The sequence below is a fragment of the Gorilla gorilla genome, chromosome 8 (genome assembly GCF_029281585.2).
Source record: "Gorilla gorilla gorilla isolate KB3781 chromosome 8, NHGRI_mGorGor1-v2.1_pri, whole genome shotgun sequence".
In the NCBI taxonomy this organism is placed as follows: domain Eukaryota; kingdom Metazoa; phylum Chordata; class Mammalia; order Primates; family Hominidae; genus Gorilla; species Gorilla gorilla.
In genome coordinates, this window is record NC_073232.2 from 103,993,796 (window position 1) to 104,014,502 (window position 20,707).

The 20,707-nt window shown below is 39.5% G+C and overlaps 1 protein-coding gene and 1 pseudogene across 4 annotated transcripts in view; both read right to left on the reverse strand.

Annotated features, from left to right (window-relative positions):
- The window catches only part of PPP1R3C (protein phosphatase 1 regulatory subunit 3C), a 172,829-nt gene that overhangs the window by 25,040 nt on the left and 127,082 nt on the right, over positions 1–20,707 (reverse strand). The window lies entirely within an intron of this gene.
- LOC101141678 (glyceraldehyde-3-phosphate dehydrogenase-like) lies at positions 13,308–14,310 on the reverse strand (annotated as a pseudogene).

Here is a 20,707-nt window from a genome sequence, read left to right on the forward strand (position 1 = left end):
TTCATGCTAATGCCAAGATTCTGTTATTCTGTTGTCCAAAAATGCAAATGCACATGGGAAAGCTGAATAATGAAAGATCCAAAGGTTTCATGCACTCAATTATTAATTCTGGAGTGGCACAAATTAATCTATCAGCTGCAATGATTTATTTCCACCCACATCCAGGTAGACTCCTATTCCTGAATACTTACAAAGATGATTCAGAGCTGTCATCTTGGCATCTCTCCAGACAATAGACTCATAGTTTCCTAAAGTTGGACAGAACCTGTGAGTTTTTTTAAACCAACTTCTGATCAAATGTCTTTGAATAGAAGAATAATCTCACACTCCTTAGCTGGTTAGCAGCGCACAGAGAAAAACAATCCCTACACAGTGGAGATAAACACATAAAGTGATTACTGTGAACATCCAAACTTTAGGCACCAGGACTGCTGTCTAGCGAGGGCTATTCTCTGCTTCCAGGATGGCGCCTTGTTACTGCGTCCTTCAGAGGAGCGGAACCCTGTGGCCTCACATGATGGAAGGCAGAAGGCAAGTCAATCAAACCCTGAATAAAGCCTCTTTTATGAGGGCCTTAATTTCACTGGTGAAGAAGGAGACCTCATGGCCTAATGACCTCTTAAAGGCCCCACCTCTTAATCCTCACACTTTGGCCATTACATTTCAACACCCAAATTTTGGAGGGGACACATTCAAAGCATAGCACTCCCCATGCTTCTAGAAAAAGGAGAGGGAATCACCAAAGCAGTTGAGAAGCAAAAATAGGTGCCTTTACTTGTACCTACAGACACAAAAGCAGGGACTATTTTTACCTATATTACATTAGGTATGCAGTTGGCTATGTTTTCGTAGATACCATGTCTCTCGTCTAAAGTCTACTTTGACTGATATTGATGTATCAGACAAGCTTTTTCAAGATTCATCTTTTCATGGTATATCTTTTTTCATCTTTTTGCTTTTAACCTGTGTCTTTATATTTAAAGTGGGCTATTTGCAGAAGTATACATTTGGGTATGGCTTGGTTTTATTTTAAATCATGTATGATAAAAATCTTCCTTTTAATTGGAGTGTTTAGATCATTTTTATTAATATAATTACTAGTGTGGTAGGAATTAAATCTGCCATTTGAGATTTGTTTTTTATTTGTTGCATCTGTTATTTATTCCTTTTTTTGTTTGTTTGTTTGAGATGGAGTTTCACTCTGTCGCCTAGGCTAGAGTGGCATGATCATAGCTCACTGCTGCAACCTTGAACTCCTGGGCTCCAGTGATCCTCCTGCCTGAGCCTCCTAAATCGCTAGGATTACAGACATGAGCCACTGCGTCTAGCATATTTATTCCTTTTCGCATCTTTCCTTGCCTACCTTAAAGTCAATTGAGTATTTTTAAAGAATTTTATCTCAACTAAATGCTTATTTCCCACGCTTTTTGGTGTTTTTTTTTTTTTGTTTTGTTTTTAGGAATTGCTCTAGGGTTTACATTGTGCTTCTTTCCCTTATTGCAGTACACTTTCAAATAGTATTATGCCAATTTATAGTGTAAAAAATATAACGTTTTAACAGTATATGTATATTTAACTCTCGCATCCTTTATGCTATTGTTGTTGCACATTTTACTTCTAGAAATATTATAAAGCCTATAATGCATTGTTATCTTTTCTTCTGCAGTGTCAAACTTGCTATTAATCCCATCTAGTAATTTTTAAATTTCAAATATCAAGAAATTCCATTTGGCTCTTTTTTGTATCTTCCATTTCTCTCCTTGCTGCATTCACGTTTTTCTTTAATACTTGAACATAGTTATATTAGTTGTTTTAGCATTCTTGTCTCCTAATTGCATCATCCCTATCATTTCTGAGTCTGTTTCTATTGACTGATTTTTTTCCTGGTTATGAGTCTTATTTTCCTTCTTGGCGTGTCTAACTTTTTTTTTTTTTTTTTTTTTTTTTTTTTTTTTTTTTTTTGAGACAGAGTCTTGCTCTGTCGCCCAGGCTGGAGTGCAGTGGCGCGATCTCGGCTCACTGCAAGATCCGCCTCCCAGGTTCACGCCAAGATTCTCCTGCCTCAGCCTCCCGAGTAGCTGGGACTACAGGTGCCTGCCACCACACCCAGCTAATTTTTTGTATTTTTAGTAGAGACGGGGTTTCACCATATTAGCCAGTATGGTCTCGATCTCCTGACCTCATGATCCGCCTGCCTCAGCCTCCCAAAGTGTTGGGATTACAGGCGTGAGCCACCATGCCCGGCCAACAATTTTTTATTGGATGTTGGACATTATAATTTTAAGTTGTTGAGTTACTAAATTATACTGTCTTCCCTTAAAGAGTGTTTGGCATTGTTCTGGTAAGTAGAAAATTTACTTGGGGTTGGCCGGGGGCGGTGACTCATGCCTGTAATCCTAGCACATTGGGAGGCTGAGGCGGGTGGGTCACAAGCTCAGGAGATCAAGACCATCCTGGCTAACATGGTGAAACCCCGTCTCTACTAAAAATACAAAAAAAAATTAGCTGGGCGTGGTGGCGGGCGCCTGTAGTCCCAGCTACTCAGGAGGCTGAGGCAGGAGAATGGCATGAACCTGGGAGGCAGAGCTTGCAGTGAGCCGAGATCGCGCCACTGCACTCCAGCCTGGGAGACAGAGCGAAACTCCGTCTCAAAAAAACAAAAAAAGAAAGAAAGAAAATTTATTTGAGGTTCAATGCAATTGTTTGCCAGATTTGTTAGAGCATGTCTATAGTAGCCTTCACTCTATGGATAATTTAGCCCATTAATAAGCTATGGTGGCCAGGCAAGGTAGCTCATGCCTGTAATCCCAGCACTTTAGGAGCCTGAGGCAGGCAGGAGAATTGCGTGAGCTGAGAAGTTCAAGACCAGCCTGGTTAACATAAGACTCCATCTCTACAAAAAATTTAAAAATTATCCGGGCATGGTGGTGTATGACTGTAGTCCCAACTATTTAAGAGGCTGAAGTAGGAGAATCACTTGAGCCTGGGAGGTCAAGGATGAAGTGAGCTGTGACCACGGGGCCACTGCACTCCAGCCTGGTTAACAGAGTGAGACTCTGTCTCAAAAAAAAAAAAGCTATGGCCATTTTAGGGTCTCTAGTGAATGCTCCAAATGATCAACAAGAACTCTCAACCCTGGCCTATGGGAACTCAGTGATCCCAGTCCTATATGAGCTCTAGAACCTTTTCAGCTCTTTGCCTATACCTCATAGAGTTTCACTGTACACATTTAAGGCTTAGTGTTCAGCAAAGACTCAGGAAGCGCCATGCAGATTTCTGGAGGGCTTTTTCTACATAGCTTCCTCCTCTCCAGAACTCTGCCCTACAATTTCCAGTCGCTTTAGACTACTTGAACTTCAGTCTCTGTCTCAACTCAGTGAGTCTACCATGTTCTGCCTGGGATTCCTCTTTTTGCTTTGTGATCCAGAACGTGCCTCCAGGCAGAAAACCAGGACAATTATAGGGTTAGCCTCATTTGTTTCCCTTCTCTAAGGGATCACAGTCCTGTGATGCCTGTTGCCAATGTCTAAAGACAATTGATATTTTGTCCAGTTTAAGGTAGGTAAGTAACATCTTGATGGCCAGAAACAGAAGTCCTCTAGTTGTTCCTAATTTTATAAAAACAGTATTGTGCTAGAGGTAACCTTTGAGGACTTCTGTTTTTCACTCTATATTCTATTGCCAGGATTCATCCATATCTTCATATGTAGCTGTGAGCTATTCTTTTGACTGCCATGTAATAGTACGTTGTGTGAAACCACAAGCTACTTACCCATTCTCCTGTTGATGGGCATTTGGGTTGTTTCCAGTTTTTTGTTGTGATTATTTTTGTATATGTTTCCTGGTATATTTTTGTAAGAGTTTCTTTTGTATATTTAATATTTTAATTAACGTTTTTGCTGATTGTATCAAGCCCTTTTCTGACATTTATTGATTACATCATTTTTCCCCTTAATTTGTTGCTGTAGGGAATTATATTGTTGGACTTCCTAATGGCAAACCTTTCTGGCACTCCTAAAATACACTTAGTTGGGGTCTATTATTCTTTCAACACGACTACTAGAACTACTAAATTCTGTGAGTCCAGTTTATTAAGGAATAATTTACAGGTAGTAAAAATCATACTTCTAAAGTATATAGTTTGATGAGTTTTGACAAGTATATTCAGTCATATAACCACCACCACAATAAAGATATAAACATTTCCATCACACCAAAATGTTTCCTCATACCCTTTCACAGTCAATTTTCTGTCCTACCTCAAATCCTTGGAAATTATTTGTCTGAGTTCTGTTCTTATAGGTTCACCTTTTCCAGAATGTCATACTCTAAATAAAGTCATACAATATGTAGGCTTTTACAAATGGCTTTTATCACTCTACATAATGCTTTTGCAATTCATCCATGTTGTTGCATATATCAAGAGTTTTTTTCCTTTTTTACTGTTGAATAGTATTGTATTGTATGAGTTCATCCATTTGTTCATCCATTCACTAGTGGGTAAACTTTTGGACTTTTTGTTTCCAGTTTTTGAAAACAATTAGAAATCCATCTGCTGTACAAATTTAGGTATAAGTCTTTTTGTGGACAAATGCTTTCATTTCCTTAGGTAAATACCTAAGTGTTAGATTGCTGGGGCATCTGATAAGTTCAGCACTATAGAAACTGACAGACTTTTCCAAAGTATCTATACTATTTTGCATTCTCACAAGCAAGGTATAAGAGTTCCAGTTGCTCCAACTCGTCGCCAGCATTTTATGTTGTCAATGGGTTGTTTGACTTATTATTGAGCTGCAAAAGTTGTTTATATATTCAGGATATAGGTCCTTTGTTAAACAGATTTTTTACCAATATTTTCTCTTAGTCTGTGCTTCCTTTTTTTTATTTAATTAATGTCTTTCAAATGCTTAACCCAAGACCACAATTTCTCCTATATTTTCTCCTAGAAGTTTTATAGCTTTAGCTCTCACATTTCTGTCTATAATCTATTTTGATTTAGTATCTTCGTAGATGTGAAGTAAGGGTTAAGATGTTATTGTTGTTCTTGTTACTCTTTTGTCCTTGTTTTTACACATGGAGTTTCAATTATTCCAGCACCATTTTTTTAAAGATGACCCTTTCTCCATTGAATTTCCTTTGCATATTTGTCAATATTCAATTGTACCTAAGTATGTGTGGGTCTATTTCTGGAGTCTCTATTCTATTCTATGTTCTACAAAACTATCCTTTTGCCATTATAACGTGTTCTTCTTTTTTTTTTCTTTTGAGATGGAGTCTTGCCCTGTTGCCCAGACTAGAGCGCAGTAGCACGATCTTGGCTCACTGCAACCTCCACCTCCTGGGTTCAAGCGATTCTCCCTGCCTCAGCCTCCCGAGTAGTTGGGACTACAGGCATGCACCACCACGTCCAGCTAATTTTTGTATTTTAGTAGAGACTGGGTTTCACCATGTTGGCCAGGCTGCTCTTGAACTCCTAACCTCAGGTGATCCGCCCGGCCTCCCAAAGTGCTGGGATTACGGGCATGAGCCACCGCGCCAGGCCTCATTATAACACATTCTTGATTACCATGACTTCACAGTAAGTCTGAAATCATGTAGTATGAAAGTCTTCCAACTTTGTTTTTATTTTTCAAATGGACTTGCTAAAGTTTTACATAGAACTTTTTCATGTTTAGTCATAAGTTAAACTACAGAAGCATTTTGTGATATATATATATTAGGTTTTAATATTAAAGTTATGCTTGTTTCATATTATTAATTGAGGAACTTTCCATACTTTTTGAGAGTCTGAAATAATTTGACTAACATAGAAATTAACTCTTCCTTGAAGATTAGATGGAATTCCATTGTAAACAATTTAAGTAGGTTTTTGTTTCCTTAAAAAGAAAATTTTAACAATCTTTTGCATTTCTTCTATCATTTTTGGTGTATCTGAGTTTTTTATATATCTTCCTGTACCAATTTTACTCATTTATATTTTCCTAGAAAATCATCTATTTTGTTTAGACTTTCAGATTTACTGAGATTTATCAATTTATAATTAATTAATAAACTTCAAATGTATAAATATATTTATAAACATAGAAAACTGAGGCACAGAGAAATCAAGTAACATGCCAGAGATCATACAGCTAATAGCTGGTAGGGCCATGATTTGGATCTGGGCTCCAGAATCCCTGCATTTAACCACTAGACATCAGGAAAAACTGACATGTGACAGTTTTTCCTGATGTCTACGATGTCTACAGTGACCTACATGTTTGGAATATCATTTGATAAAGTCTTTCATGATATCCTTATGAACAAGACAAAGAAATGTTAGGCAGCTACAAAACTTTTTGAACAACCTTGCCCAAAGAGAACTGCATCTTTAGCTTTCTTCTTTAAATCCATCAAGAAAGAAAATAAAGGTCTTGACATAAAGATCCAAGACTTCCATGAAAACATAAAATATGGTTTCCAAATGTGCAAATGGTACACAAGTGAATCTAATAGCTTAATGGTGAAAAGGAACTCAAAAAAGCCTTCACCACTGTAACTTAGACAACCAAACGAATGTAAACTGAACAGACTTTAGGCCCCACAAGAGCAAAGACAAAATATGTCTTATTTATCAATGTAAACAAAGCTCCCAGGAGAATCATAGCTGCTAAGTAAATATTTTTGAATGTTCATTGAAAGAAAAGTATGCACATTACTGAACTTAAACAACTGCACAAGTTTAAAATGCAGATGACATGGTTAAACATTGAGACAAGGGGGAAAAAAAGTTTTGGTTTGCCACAAGCTGTGTTAATCAATAATGCAAGGGTGCAGGATTTGGCGACAGGAAACTTAAAACTGGATCTGTTTCCAGGACAAGCCACTTAAGCTCACAGCGAAATAAAGTTAAAAATTATTCCATTTTTTATTTTATTTTGTTTTATTTGAGACAGAGTCTCACTCTGTCACCCAACCTGGAGTACAGTGGCATGATCTCAGCTCACAACAACTTCTGCCTCCAGGCTCAAGCAATCTTCCCACCTCAGCCTCTCATGTAGCTGGGACCACAGGTGCATTCCACCATGCCTGGCTAATTTTTGTATTTTTTGTAGAGATGGAATTTTGCCATGTTAGCCAGGCTGGTCTCAAACTCCTGGGCTCAAATGATCCACCTGCCTCAGCCTCCCAAAGTGCTGGAATTACAGGCATGAGCCACCATGCCTGGCAAATAATAATTCAAAAGATTGGTGTGAGCATAAGATCATTTATGTGAGAATTTTTTTGCAAACTACAAATGTCCATTATTATTGTTGTTCTTATTAGATTATAAATTCCAACAGGAAGTTAAAAAGTACCTTGAGCTTAACTGTAATTTCTCAGTTTTGACAGGGTTTAGGGGACAGGGTGAAGATTTGAAAACGGTATGTATGAAGTGCCTAGCAGGATGTCCAAAATATATTTAACATTTTAAAAATCTTGGTATAAATGGATTATCCTTTCATACATATGAGACTGTATGCATGAGGGGACTCCAAAAAGTTCACGGAATCTGGGTGCAGTGGTGTGTGCCTGTAATCCCAGCTACTGGAGAGGCAGAGGTGGGTGGATCATTTGAGACCAGCCTGGGCAACATAGTGAGACCCTGTCTCTTAAAAAAGAAAAGAAAAGAAAAGAAAATGTTAGTGGAAAATGAAATTAAAAGGTAAAAATAGAAAATATAAACTGTATTTCTCAACATAAGCTCCATCAAGGTTAAGATACTCTATAAGCAATGATACCAGCCATATAGTCCATCCTTAAAGAACTGGGAATTTAACAATGTCAATGTGTTTTTTTTTAAATAATTAAGAAAAGTGGGTGCCCTTTAAAGATCTTTCTGAGATTAGAAAACATAATTAAGTCAGAAGGAGTCAAATCAGTACTGTAAGGTGGATGCCTAATGATTTCCCACAAAAACTCCCAAAAAATTGCCCTTGTTTGATGAGAGAAATGAGCAGGAGCATTGCCATGGTGGAGAAAGACTCTCCGGTGAAACCTTTCCAGGTGTTTTTCTGCCAAGTCTTTGGCTTTCTCAGAACAATCTCATAATAAGCAAATGTTATCATTCTTTGGCCCTCCAGAAAGTCAACAAGAAAAATGCCTTGAGTATCCCAAAAAACTTCTGCCATGACCTATGCTCTTGACTGATCCACTTGTGCTTTGACTGGACAACTTCCACCTCTTGGTAGCCATTGTTTCAATTGTGCTTTGTCTTCAGGATCATACTGGTAAAGCCATATTTCATCTCCTGTTACAATTCTTTGAAGAAATGCATCGGGATCTTGATCCCACTTGTTTAAAATTTCCATTGAAAGGTCTGTTCTTGACTGCAGCTGATCTGCAGACAGTGGTTTTGGCACCATTGAGTGGAAGTTTGCCCAACTTTAATTCTTGAGTCAGAAGTGTTTAAGCTGAACCAGTTGAAATGCCTATGGTATTGGCTATTGTTTTCTGGTGTTAATCATCAGTCCTCTTCAATTACTGCATGAACAATATTAATCTTTTCCTCACAAATTGATATGGATGGTCAGTCACGTGGGCTTCACGTGACTTCAACAGTCTCATTCCTTCTTAAAATGAGTTATCCATTTGTAAACTAATAATTTATTTTGGGCATTGTTCCCATTAATTTCTCATAAAGCATCAGTAATTTCACCATTTTTCCACCCAAGCTTCACTATAAATTTGGCACTTGTTCTTGCTTCAATTTTTGTAGAAATCATCTGTTCTGATAGGGAATCATTTAGAATTAATGTCTTATCCTTCTTAATGCCTCAAGCTAGATCCTGTTCAGACATACTGTAACAATTTACTGTGATTTTATTTTAGTGCAAAAACATTTTGAAATGCATCCATGGTTTTTTCATAATATATATTTTCCATGATTTTTTGAAGACCCCTTATATAAGAATATATATGATCATATATGTGTGTGTGTATATATATACACACATATGTAATCACATATGTAAGGATATATGTTAAAATGTAAACAGGTTATATTGAATTATCCCTGAGTCACTATTCTAGGTACAGAAGATACAATGGAGAATTACATGGACAGAACGCCTTCAGTTTTTTGTCATTTACTTCTCTTCAACTCCTCTCCCATTTACGAGGACCACTTTTTTAATTAGTAAAATGAAAACTAAACTACAGTATAAAGGTGATAAAAAGATCAGTGGTTGCCCGGGGTGTACAAAAGGAAAGGGAGTTAAAGCACAGCAGATTTTTAGGGCAGTGAATTACATTGTCACTTAGTAAAACCCATAGAACTGTACATCACACAGAGCAAATCCTAATGTAAACTACGGATTTTAGTTAATAATAACATATGTCTATTGATTTTCATTTGTAACAAATGTACCACACCAATGCAAGATGTTGATAATAGGGGGAACTGAAAGTGGAATGGGGTATATGGGAACTCTCTGTACTTTCTGTAAACCTAAACCAGTTCTGAAAAATAGTCTTTAATTAAAAGAAAAACTAAAAAAGAAAAGAAAAATCAATGAAAATTCTGGCTTGCTTAGATGGACACTTTCCAAATACTAAATTGCAATTGAGTTATTCTTCTTGGCAGTAAACAACTTGTGGCCTTTTTTTCTTTTATAGCAAGAAATAACTAGTTGCATCTCTCTTTTTGACTCAAGTATATTGAACAATAACAAGAAAATGCCTGGTTGGGTATAGAAAAACTGCCTTGTTAGCTATTTTATTTATGATGTGTGCTTTAATATTTGTTTATATGCTAATAGTGGTTGCTTGGCAACTAAGTTTGGGGCTTCCTTCAGGTAGAAGTGCGTTGTCTAATAGCACCTCATTGTCTTCAATGCTTGATTTCCAAAGCCACCCACCATACCCTAAGTTATGGAATTCTTGGTTTGAATGATATTCAGATCTAGTTTTTTCTTATTCATTCAACAACTATTTATATAGAGTATCTACTATGTGTCAGTCACAATTCTAGATTCTGAAGACAGAGTGAAGAATAAAGTGAACAAAGTCCCTGTCCTCAAGGAGCTTATATTCTAGTAGGGTGGGGGGATAAACAAATATAATTTTTCAATGATAATATTCAGGTAAAGATGGAAATGAGTTCTATGAAAAAAGTAAAGTAGAGTAAGGAGATAAAAAGACTTTGGAAGAATGTTTCTCTTTGCTAGTTTATGAGTAGTTAGTGAAGATCTCTCCAAAGAAGTAATATTTGAAGATAGCTGAATGAAGTGAGGGGTGTGCCATGGAAATACATTTGTATATGGGATTAGAGGCATGCTATGGAGGAAAAGCTAGTGCAAATGTTAGGTTTTGAAGGGAAGTCGAGGGTTAAAGAAAGACACGCACACAGTAAGAGGGCAGCTCAACAGCAAATTCAGACTTTACGTCCAGCATAAAACCTACAGAAGTGGGGGACCAGCCTAATGCCAGAGCCCATTGCTGCTTACAGGCTGGGACAATTTATAGGTATGAGTAGGAGGGGTCTGGGCAGTAGGGCTTGCTTCCCAGCAGGATACTAATAAGATGTTCTCTTGATGAGGTGGTTCTGGCCCTTGTTCAGGTGGGATGTCATCGTGATATTCCTTGGACCTTTGTCCAGCAAGATATGATTGGGGATGTTTGTTTCTTTCTTTCTTTCTTTCTTTCTTTTTTTTTTTTTGACAGAGTTTCGCTCTTGTCACCCAGGCTGGAGTACAATGGCATGATTTCAGCTCACTGCAACCTCCACCTCCCGGGTTCAAGTGATTCTCCTGCCTCAGCCTCCCATGTAGCTGGGATTATAGGCGCCCACCACCACATCTGGCTAATTTTTGTATTTTTAGTAGAGATGGGGTTTCGCCATGTTGGCCAGGCTGGTCTTGAACTCCTGACCTCACGTGATCCGCCCATCTTGGCCTCTAAAAGTACTGGGATTATAGGCGTGAGCCACCGCACCTGGCCTGGGATTTGGGCCTTTGTCTGCCTTGTGGTCAGGTGGTTAGGCATGATGTTTCTCAAGGCCCAAACCCCTGTGAAATGTTTCACTTTGACCAAGGTCTGCAAAATAGTGGGAAGCTTACAAAATGATGCAGTTTGGACTAACAGCAAAGACCCTGGGACAGGGGCATGCTTGGAATTTCCAAAGACGGCAAGCTGAGTAAGTCAGTGAGTTAGCCAAAGAGGATGGGAAATAAACTCAGAGCTATGGAAGTCCACTGGGGAATTTTGAGCATTTTTTAAAATGTGGCATGATAGTTGCTATATGGAAAGTAGACTGTGAGGGATATTTAGAGGCAAATGAAGAGATCAGGCAGACACTACTATAGTGGCCAGAAGAGAGACCGCAAACTGAATGAACCAGTCAGGTGGACAACCAACAGTCCAGGTTTAATGGCATGATCGATGTCAAAGAAAAACTACTATTTATCTCCAAATTAGAGGTAACAAACCAATTTGGGAAACAAAGACTAACTGATTAGGTAAAAGCAAAGTTCAGCAGTGATTTCTGTAGAAATCACTTTTCCCTAAGCTTCAGGGAAAAGCTGATTTTCTAAGCAATATTCTCCTCTCCCACATTACCTGAAATCTTTTTCACTACCTTAAAATCAATTTGTCATATTGACAAGACATATCAGACAAAAGCACTTACTTACATTTACATCTCAGTAATACAACTTACATCTCAATAATAAAAATAATCTAATTTTTTAATTAGGCAAAAGGTTTTGAATGGACATTTCACAAGGATATACAAATGACTGATAAGCACATAAAAAAGCATCCAACATTAAGTCAACAGAGAAATGCAAAATAAAATCACAGTGGGATACTAAAAGACACCCATTAGAATGGCTAAAAGTAAAAAGACCAAAAATACCAAATGTTGATGAAGATAGGGAGCTACTGGAAGTCTCTTATCTTGTTGGGAGTATAAAATGGCACAATAACTTTGGGAAATAGTCTGGCAGTTTCATTTAAAATTAAATGTAGCCCCTACCTTATGATTCAGCAATTTCACTCCTAAATGTTTACCCAAGAAAAATGAAAGCCTGTGCCCACAAAAATAAAATAATATACATATAGCCTTATTCAAAATGTTCCAAAACTGGAAACAGACTAAGTATTGTCAACAAGAAAATGGATGAACAACCTGTAGTGTACCTGCACAACAGAAGACTACCCAGCAATAAAAAAGAATTCAATAATGATACACAAAATAACATAGATGAATCTCAAAAACATTATGTTAAATTAACAAAGCCTTGCATTTAGAAGCACATATTGTAATTGTATCATTCCACTTGTTTTAAGTTCTAGAACAGCCAAAAATAATTTATGTATCTCTTTAAAAAGTCAACAGTGGTAAGCTACCTCTGGGTAGAGGGGCAGATGGACAGGGATTAACTGGGAAGGAAGAAGAGAGAAGTTCTTATAATGTTTCATAATGTTCTATGTCTTGATAGAAATTTAGATTACACTGATGTCTACATTTGTTAAAATTCCTCCAAAGCCTGGCATGGTGCCAAATAGTCGCAGCTACTTGGGAGGATGAGGCAGGAGGATCTCCTTGAGCTTAGGAGTCAGAGTCCAGCCTGGCCAACATAGTGAGATCACATCTCTAACAACAACAAAAATCCCTCCAATGGCACATTTAATATTTGTGCATTTCACTATATGACAACTAACCCAAAAATTTAAAAGAATCATAAACAAAGATTGAACTCATGTTAATGATATTCATACTGAAGCATTTAGGGGTGAGGTATACAGATAGTTGCAACTTACTTGGAAATTCTGCAAAGTAAAAAAAAAAAAGTGGATTGATGGAGAGATGGGGGGTGGATATGTGATAAAGTAAATGTGGCAACATGTTAATTGTAGAATTTAGGTGGTGTATAAATTCTTTTAACTCTTCTGTATGTTTGAAATTTTTCATATTAAAATATTGAGGAGGAAAATGTCAGTTTCTCCTATTTGAGTTTAGCTCTTCAAGGGCAGTAATTTCAAGTTGAATGATGAAGAATTATATTTTTAAAAACAAGCAGGAATTGACTCTCCTTAGCATAATGTTAGTATTCAATACATTTTGATTAATTAGTTAATTAATTTTTTGAGTACAGGGAACTTTATTGATACTACATGACAAAGTGGGCTTCCCAGGCCCCTCCTTCTTCAGGGGGGTCTGTGTGGAAATTGTGGGGAGGGGAGATTCTCAGTGTGGTGGGGAACTGAGTGTGGCAGGGACTCCCTAGCAGCTAAGGGCCTCTCTCTTCCTCTCATGCTCTCACTGCAGCTGGTGGTCTGGGGTCTTACTCGTTGGAGGCTTTGTGGGCCATGAGGTCCACCGCCCTGTTGCTGTAGCCAAATTCATTGTCATACCAGGAAATGAGATTGACAAAGTGATTATTGAGGGCAATGCCAGCCCCAGCATTGAAGGCAGAAGAGTGGGTGTTGCTGTTAAAGTCAGAGGAGACAACCTGGTGCTCGTGTGGCCCAGGATGCCCATGAGTGGGCCTCCAATTCCTGCTTTACCACCTTCTTGATGTCATCATATTTGGCAGGTTTCTCCAGATGGCAAGTCAGGTCCATGACCAACACGTTGGCAGTGGAGACATGGAAGGCCATGCCAATGAGCTTCCCATTCAGCTCAGAAGTAACCTGGCCCACGGCCTTGGCACCACTAGTAGATGCAGGGATGATGTCCTGGAGAGCCACATGGCCATCATGCCACAGTTTCCCAGAGGAGCCATCCAGGGTCTTCTGTGGCAGTGATGGCATGGACTGTGGTTATAAGTTCTTCTATGATGCCAAAGTTGTCACGGATGACCTTGGCCAGGGGGGCTAAGAAGTTGGTGGTACAGGAGGCTTTGCTGATGATCTTGAGGCTGTTTTTGTACTTCTCATGATTCATGCCTATCATGAACAAGGGGGTGTCAGCAGAAAGGGCAGAGATGATGACCCTTTTGGCTCCCTCTTCTAAAACATCTCCAGCCTTCTCATGGTATTGAAGATGCCAGTGGACTACACAACATAATCAGCACCAGCATCACACCATTTGATTTTGGTGGGATCTCGCTCTTAGAAGATGGTAATGGGATTTCCATTGATGACAAGCTTCCTATTCTCAGCTTTAATGGTGCCATGGAACTTGCCATGGGTGGAATCATACTGGACCATGTGGATCATGTAGTTGAAGTCAACGAAGGGGTCATTGATGGTGACAGTATCCACTTTGCCAAAGTTAAAAGCAGCCCTGGTGACCAGACACCCAACATGGCCAAATCCATTTACTTTGGTCTTCACCTTCACCATGGTGTCTCAGGGATACAGCTGGTGCTGCATGACAAGATGCAGCTGTCTGTCTTACAGGAGGAGCAGAGAGTAATTGTATACATTTTCTACATGCCTTTCTTACTAATATATGGCAAGCATCTTTCCTTTTCATTAAGTATTCTTCTAAAACACCATTTTTAATAATAGAAAATTTGGGGATCTATTGCCTTCATTCTCACCTACATTGGGTTTTATCTTTTCTTTTAAATCTTTGCCAATTTAGGGAACAAAAAAGATATCTCTCCTTTATATTTTTGATTGCTAGTGAGGCTCTTCATGTTAATTGGTCTTTTATCTTTTCTATGAAAGTGCTTTTATTGGTGTATAAACACTCTTTATATATTAGGGTTGTTAGCATTTTTGTCATATGTGTTACAAATGCATACACAAAAAAATATATTTGTTTCAGATTTTTAATTTTAATAGACTTTTTTCATCATGATGCACTTAGATCTCTTGAATTCATTCTTCCTAACTAAAATTTTGTGTCATATGACCAACATCTCCTCAATCCACCTTCCTTTGCCTCTACCATTTTACTCTCTGCTCCTATTAAGTCACCTTTTTTACACTCCACTGTAAGTGAGAAAATGTAATATTTGTCTTTCTATGTCTGGTTTATTTCACTTAACATAATGTCCTCCAGGTTCATCCAGTTGTCACAGAAAAAAAAAAAAACAGGATTTCCTTTTTTTTTTAAGGCTAATGGTATTCCATTGTTTATATATGTTACATTTTCTTTATCCATTAATCCATTGATGAGCACTTAAGTTGATTCCATATCTTGGCTATTGTGAATAGTACTGCAATGAACACGGGAGTGCAGATATCTCTTCGCCACACTGATTTCATATCCCTTGGATACATACCCAGTAGAGGGGTTGCTGAATCATACGGTAGTTCTATTTTTAACTACTTTAGGAACCTCCATACTGTTTTCCATAATAGTTGTACCAATTTACATTCCCACAAACAAATTACAATTTTTATTCACAATACTTTGGTATAAAAATTTGTTTCTTATTTATTGTTTGCTTTTTTACCATGCCACCTTCAAAGAGACCTGGAGACATTGCCAGGGGTTGGAAACTGACTTAATAAAGAGGCTTGAGAAACAAAAGAAAGAAAACGTATTAAGGCAAATGTTTTAAGGAGTAGACAGATCTAGTTTTAATTCCATTTCAGCCATTAACTACTAATTGGTCGAGTGATTAAATCTCTCAAAACCGGTTTCCTCTTTGGGGATTGGGGATAATAATACTTTCCCTGAAGTGTTGTTGTGAGGACCACATAAAACAAATGTAAAGTACCTCCCTGGGAATGCTTATGCACTGTAGGTGGGAATGTAAATTAGCTCAGCCCCTGTAGAAAGCAGTTTGGAGATTTCTCAAAGAACTAAAAGTAGAATTACCATTTTACTCAGCAATCCCATTGCTGGGTATATGCCCAAAAGAAAATAAATTGCTCTACCAAAAAGACACCTGTACTCATTTGTTTTTCGCAGCACTAGTCACAATAGGAAGATATGGACTTAATCTAGGTGACCATCAACAGTGAATTGGATAAAGAAAATGTGTTACATATACACCATGGAATACTACAAACCATAAACCATTCACAGCCCCAGCATTGAAGGCGGAAGAGTGGTTGTCGATGGTGGCTGTGAATACTACACAACCATAATAACTGGAGGCCATTATCCTATGTGAATTTTTTTGTTTGTTTTTTGAGACAGAGTTTCACTCTTATTGCCCAGGCTGGAGTGCAATGGCACGATCTCAGCTCACTGCAACCTCTGCCTCCCAGGTTCAAACGATTCTCCTGCCTCAGCCTCCCAAGTAGCTGGGATTACAGGCACCCGCCAACACACCTGGCTAATTTTTGTATTTTTAGTAGAGACAGGTTTTCACCATGTTGGGCAGCCTGGTCTTGAACTCCTGATCTCAAGAGATCTGCCTGCCTCTGCCTCCCAAAGTGCTGGAATTATAGGCGTGAGCCACTGCACTCGGCCTATCCTAAGTGAATTAACACAAGAACAGAAAACCAAATATGCATGTTCTCACCGATAAGTGGGAGCTAAAGATTGGGTACACAGGGACATAAAGATGGGAACAATAGACACTAGGAACTCCAAAAGTGGGAGAGGGAGGGAAGAAGTCGAAGAAGGACTGAAAAACTTCCTATTCGGCATTATGTTCACGTTATGGGTGATGGGATCAAAAGCCCAAACCTCGCATCATGCAATATACCCTTATAACTAACCTGCACATGTAACCCCCTGAATTTCAAATTAAAACAAATTTTAAGAACCTCCCTTGAGAGATAGCAAGTTGTAACTGTATGTAACCAAATGAAAAGGTGTTCTAAAACACTGCTTCCCAAATGTTAAAGGTGCACGTGAATCACCTGGGGATCTTGTTAAATGCAGTTTGTCATTCAGGACACCTGAAGCAGCGCCTGAGCTGCTTCCTTTCTAACAAGCTCTCAGATGATGCTGATGCTGGTTGAAGATTCTAGAGTCTTCTGACAATGAGAATCCTTGACAAAAAATATTTAATAACCAATTTAACAACTGATGTCTGTTTTCAGAACAGTTGTAACTCATGGTACTACACGGAATTTGCAAGATGAAAGATGTGGCTAGCCCTTAGAGGATGCAATTTGAATCTAACATTATCTTAACAAGGTCAGTGTTTCACCAGATGAAATTTCAGTAGAGTCATGTTGCTATACAGGGAAGCCAAACATCTGATGAATAAGAAATTGTGCATAAAAAATAAAGAAAAGGATTCAGGAGCGGTAGCACACCTGTAGCCCCAGCTACCTGGAAGACCGAGGTAGGAGCATCGCTTGAGCCCAGGAGTTCCAGTCTAGCCTGGGTGAGAGAGCGAGACCTCATCTCTAAAAATAAAGATAAAAATAAATTTTTGAGACAGCGTCTTTCTTCGTCATCCAGGCTAGAGTGCAGTAGAATGAACCCGGCTCACTGCAGCCTCAAACTCCTGGGCTCAAATTATCCCCCCACCTCAACCTCCTGAGTAGCTGGGATCACAGACGGGCACCACCACATCCGGCTATTTTTATGATTATTATTTGTAGAGACAGGGTCTTGCCCTGTTTCCCAGGCTGGTCTCCAATTCCTGGGCTCAAGCAATCCTCCTACCTCCACCTCCCAAAGTGCTGGGATTACAGGCCTGAAAAGATCTAATGGTCACAGTCCTCCCGATGATTTCCTCCCCAAAGACCTACCCAAAACACCCATCCAAAGGAAACACTCCATATGAAAAACTTGAGTTGTTTGGAGGAAACTAAATTGCAGTGTTCTGCGTGCAGCTTTCCCCTATAGCAGCGTTTCCCAGCCTCAGCCAATCAGAAGCTCCCAGCCTCAGCCAATCAGAAGCATCACTTGGGTTACCCGCTACCACCCCTAGAGCGTGGGAGACTTTGTGGAAGGATACGGGAGAAACCCAAGCATCTATGTTTCTAAACAGAAAGGTTTGGGAAACCTGCCTCACTATGTTCATCTCCCTTTTTTTTCAGTTTAGAATTCATAGCAGAGGGGAGCTGTACATAGTGGATAGAGGTTCTATTGTGAGGAAAACTGACACTCATCTGTGATACTCAGTAGCTGTGTAATCTTGAGCAAGTTATTCATCCTTCCTGAATGTGAGTTTTCTCATGTGTAAAACAAGAATAAAAACGCTTCTACATAAGGTCATTATAGAGATTACCTAAAGTCATGGATTTGACTGCTATTCGTAAACTGAATACAAATGTGATTGCCATAAATGCATTTACTATGTCAAATCTTCACTGAACAAAGCCGTTGAGAGGCCCTTTGGAATTCATTAGTGTGAGATTTTATCCACTTAGCAAGGTGGAGTTGGTAAACTAAAGGTCAAGTTGACATAAACCTGGATACAAGCCCAACTTTGCTTTTATTGTTTGAGCCCCCTCGGGGAAAGACGGCAACCTTCCGGTTCTCCACTGTCTCATCTGTAAAACAGTGATGATGATAACTCCTGGCTCCCCGCTTAGAGTGGCTGACAGGCTTTGTAAATGATGCTACCTGAAGGTGGTTTGTAAACTCTAAAATGCCGCACACATTGTTGATGCCTGTCACGAAAGAGCTGGAAAAGCCATGGCATCAGTTTTCAGTCCACTAATATCCCATCCCTACCCCACCCATCCTACCTAATCCCTGTCCCAAAGGGCAAGAAGGCTTGCTGGCAGGAGGGCTGGGGAGGCAGCACTTTCCGTCAGCAGCTCAAGAAACTCAAGAACACTAAGAGTTTCTGGGGCAAAGGTCAGTCCCCCAGGGTGGGCTTGAGGGGTGGCTGGTCAGCAAGCAGGGATATCGGCCATTGTTTGCACCTGCCATCTATGTTCCCAAGTGTTTAGTGATGGATGGTGCCAGACATTTCCCCTGCTGCTGCTGCTGCTGCTGCTACTGGCTGAACCTGTCATGACATATCAAATTTCAAGAGCGGAGTTACAGAATCTGTGCCTTGGAAGAAGAACAAAGTTTGAATATCTGTGGAGTTGAGGACAGACTTAAGAGATTAGGAATGGGTAAGGCCCTGCAGCGGGAAACTGCCCACGATGACTAAAAGTGAAATTGAGTACAGTTTAGAGAATACCACTCAGAGATAGGAATCAGGACAGGAAGTGGAGAGATGAGGAGCAGAGGCTGTAAGCAGATGGGAAGAGGGAGTGGCCACCAGAGCTAGCAAGTAGAGCATGGACAGATTGGCTGCTCACAGCCATGGCCGCTTCCAGGGTGGAATTCCAGGAAACCCAGGAGTGGGACTCAGCAGTGAGGTTTGGGTGAGGTGGGCTAAGGAGACTCAAAACCCAGAAAACAGCCTCCATTGCTTCTATTTTTTTAGATTTTTTTCAAAACTATTTTTCTTACCAAATTTTACTGACTTAGAAACCAGCAAGAAATGTAATATCACATTTATTTACAGCCTAGAAGTAACAATTCCTGCATACGCTGTCCTCTCATGGTATATCTCCTCATAATATACAGCATTAAACAGGATGACCCTTTAACTTAAAAATATACTGAATATGCCTTATTGGGGTGAAGATACATGTGGCAAGAAAACTATACCTTTAAATTAATGTCAAACTAACTTAAATCAAATCATTTGGAGGGCTTGTTAAAACATCCAGGGCTGGCTCGATCATAACTCACTGCAGCCTTGACCTCCTGTGCTCAAGTGATCCTCCTACCTTAGCCTCCTGATTAGCTGGGACTACAGGCATGTGCCACCACATCCAGCCAACTTTCTTTTTTAATTTTTTGGAGATTTTTCTTAAGTTTTTGTAGAGATGGCATCTCACTTTGTCACCCAGGCTGATCTCAAACTCCCAGCTTCAAGGGATCCCCTCCCTCCTCAGCCTTCCAAAGTGCTAGGATTACAGGCATGAGCCACAGGGCCCCACCACAGTTTCTGATCCATTAGGTCTGGGATAGGGCCTGAGAACTTGCATTTCTAACAAGCTCCCTAGTGATACTGATGCTGCCGCTAGAACCACTGTCCTGGATAATTAGGGATCCTTGACAGGAAGAGAAATAAAAATACACAGACTAGATTGGCAAATATGTTTCCTTAACATTCCAGTTTTCTAAGTTGAAGTTCAGACATGTCACCCCTCCCCAGGAGATCACTTGCAATATTAGCCAGTTTCTCACTATGTGGAAAATATTCATCGAAATGCAGAAGGTAATCCTAAAATGGAATCCTAGAATGGTTCATTGAACCAGAGCCACAGCATGAGGTGGAGTCCACTCAGATGCTCTTGGGTGTGGTGACATTGAGATCTGTCCCCGATGGGGACAAGCCTATCAAGAGCAAGGAACACAGAACCATCTCCCTCAGACAGCACTTCCAAGTATGTTACCAAAATCTTGGTCTTTGAATCCCATGTTAGAGAATTTGTCATCCATTTAATCAGTCATTTAGAGAGTGATCCCTCTCAGGACTATATAGAACCTGCTTTCTGAGGACACAGGCTCTATTAGACTTAGGACAGTCAGTGCTTTCCAGTAAAAATATAACACAAACAACATATATAATTTTAAATTAAAAAGTAAAAATAGGCCAGGGCAATGGCACATGTCTGTAATTCCAGCACTTTGGGAGGCTGAGGTGGGCAGATCGCTTGAGTCCAGGAGTTCGAGACCAGCCTGGGCAACATGACGAAACCCCATCTCCACAAAAAAATACAAAAATTTAGCCAGACGTGGTGTTGCACACCTGTGGTTCTAGTTACTTGGGAGGCTGAGGTGGTAGGATGGCTTGAGCCCAAGAGGTGGAGGTTGCAGTGAGCTGAGGTCGCACCACTGCACTCCAGCCTGGGTGACAGA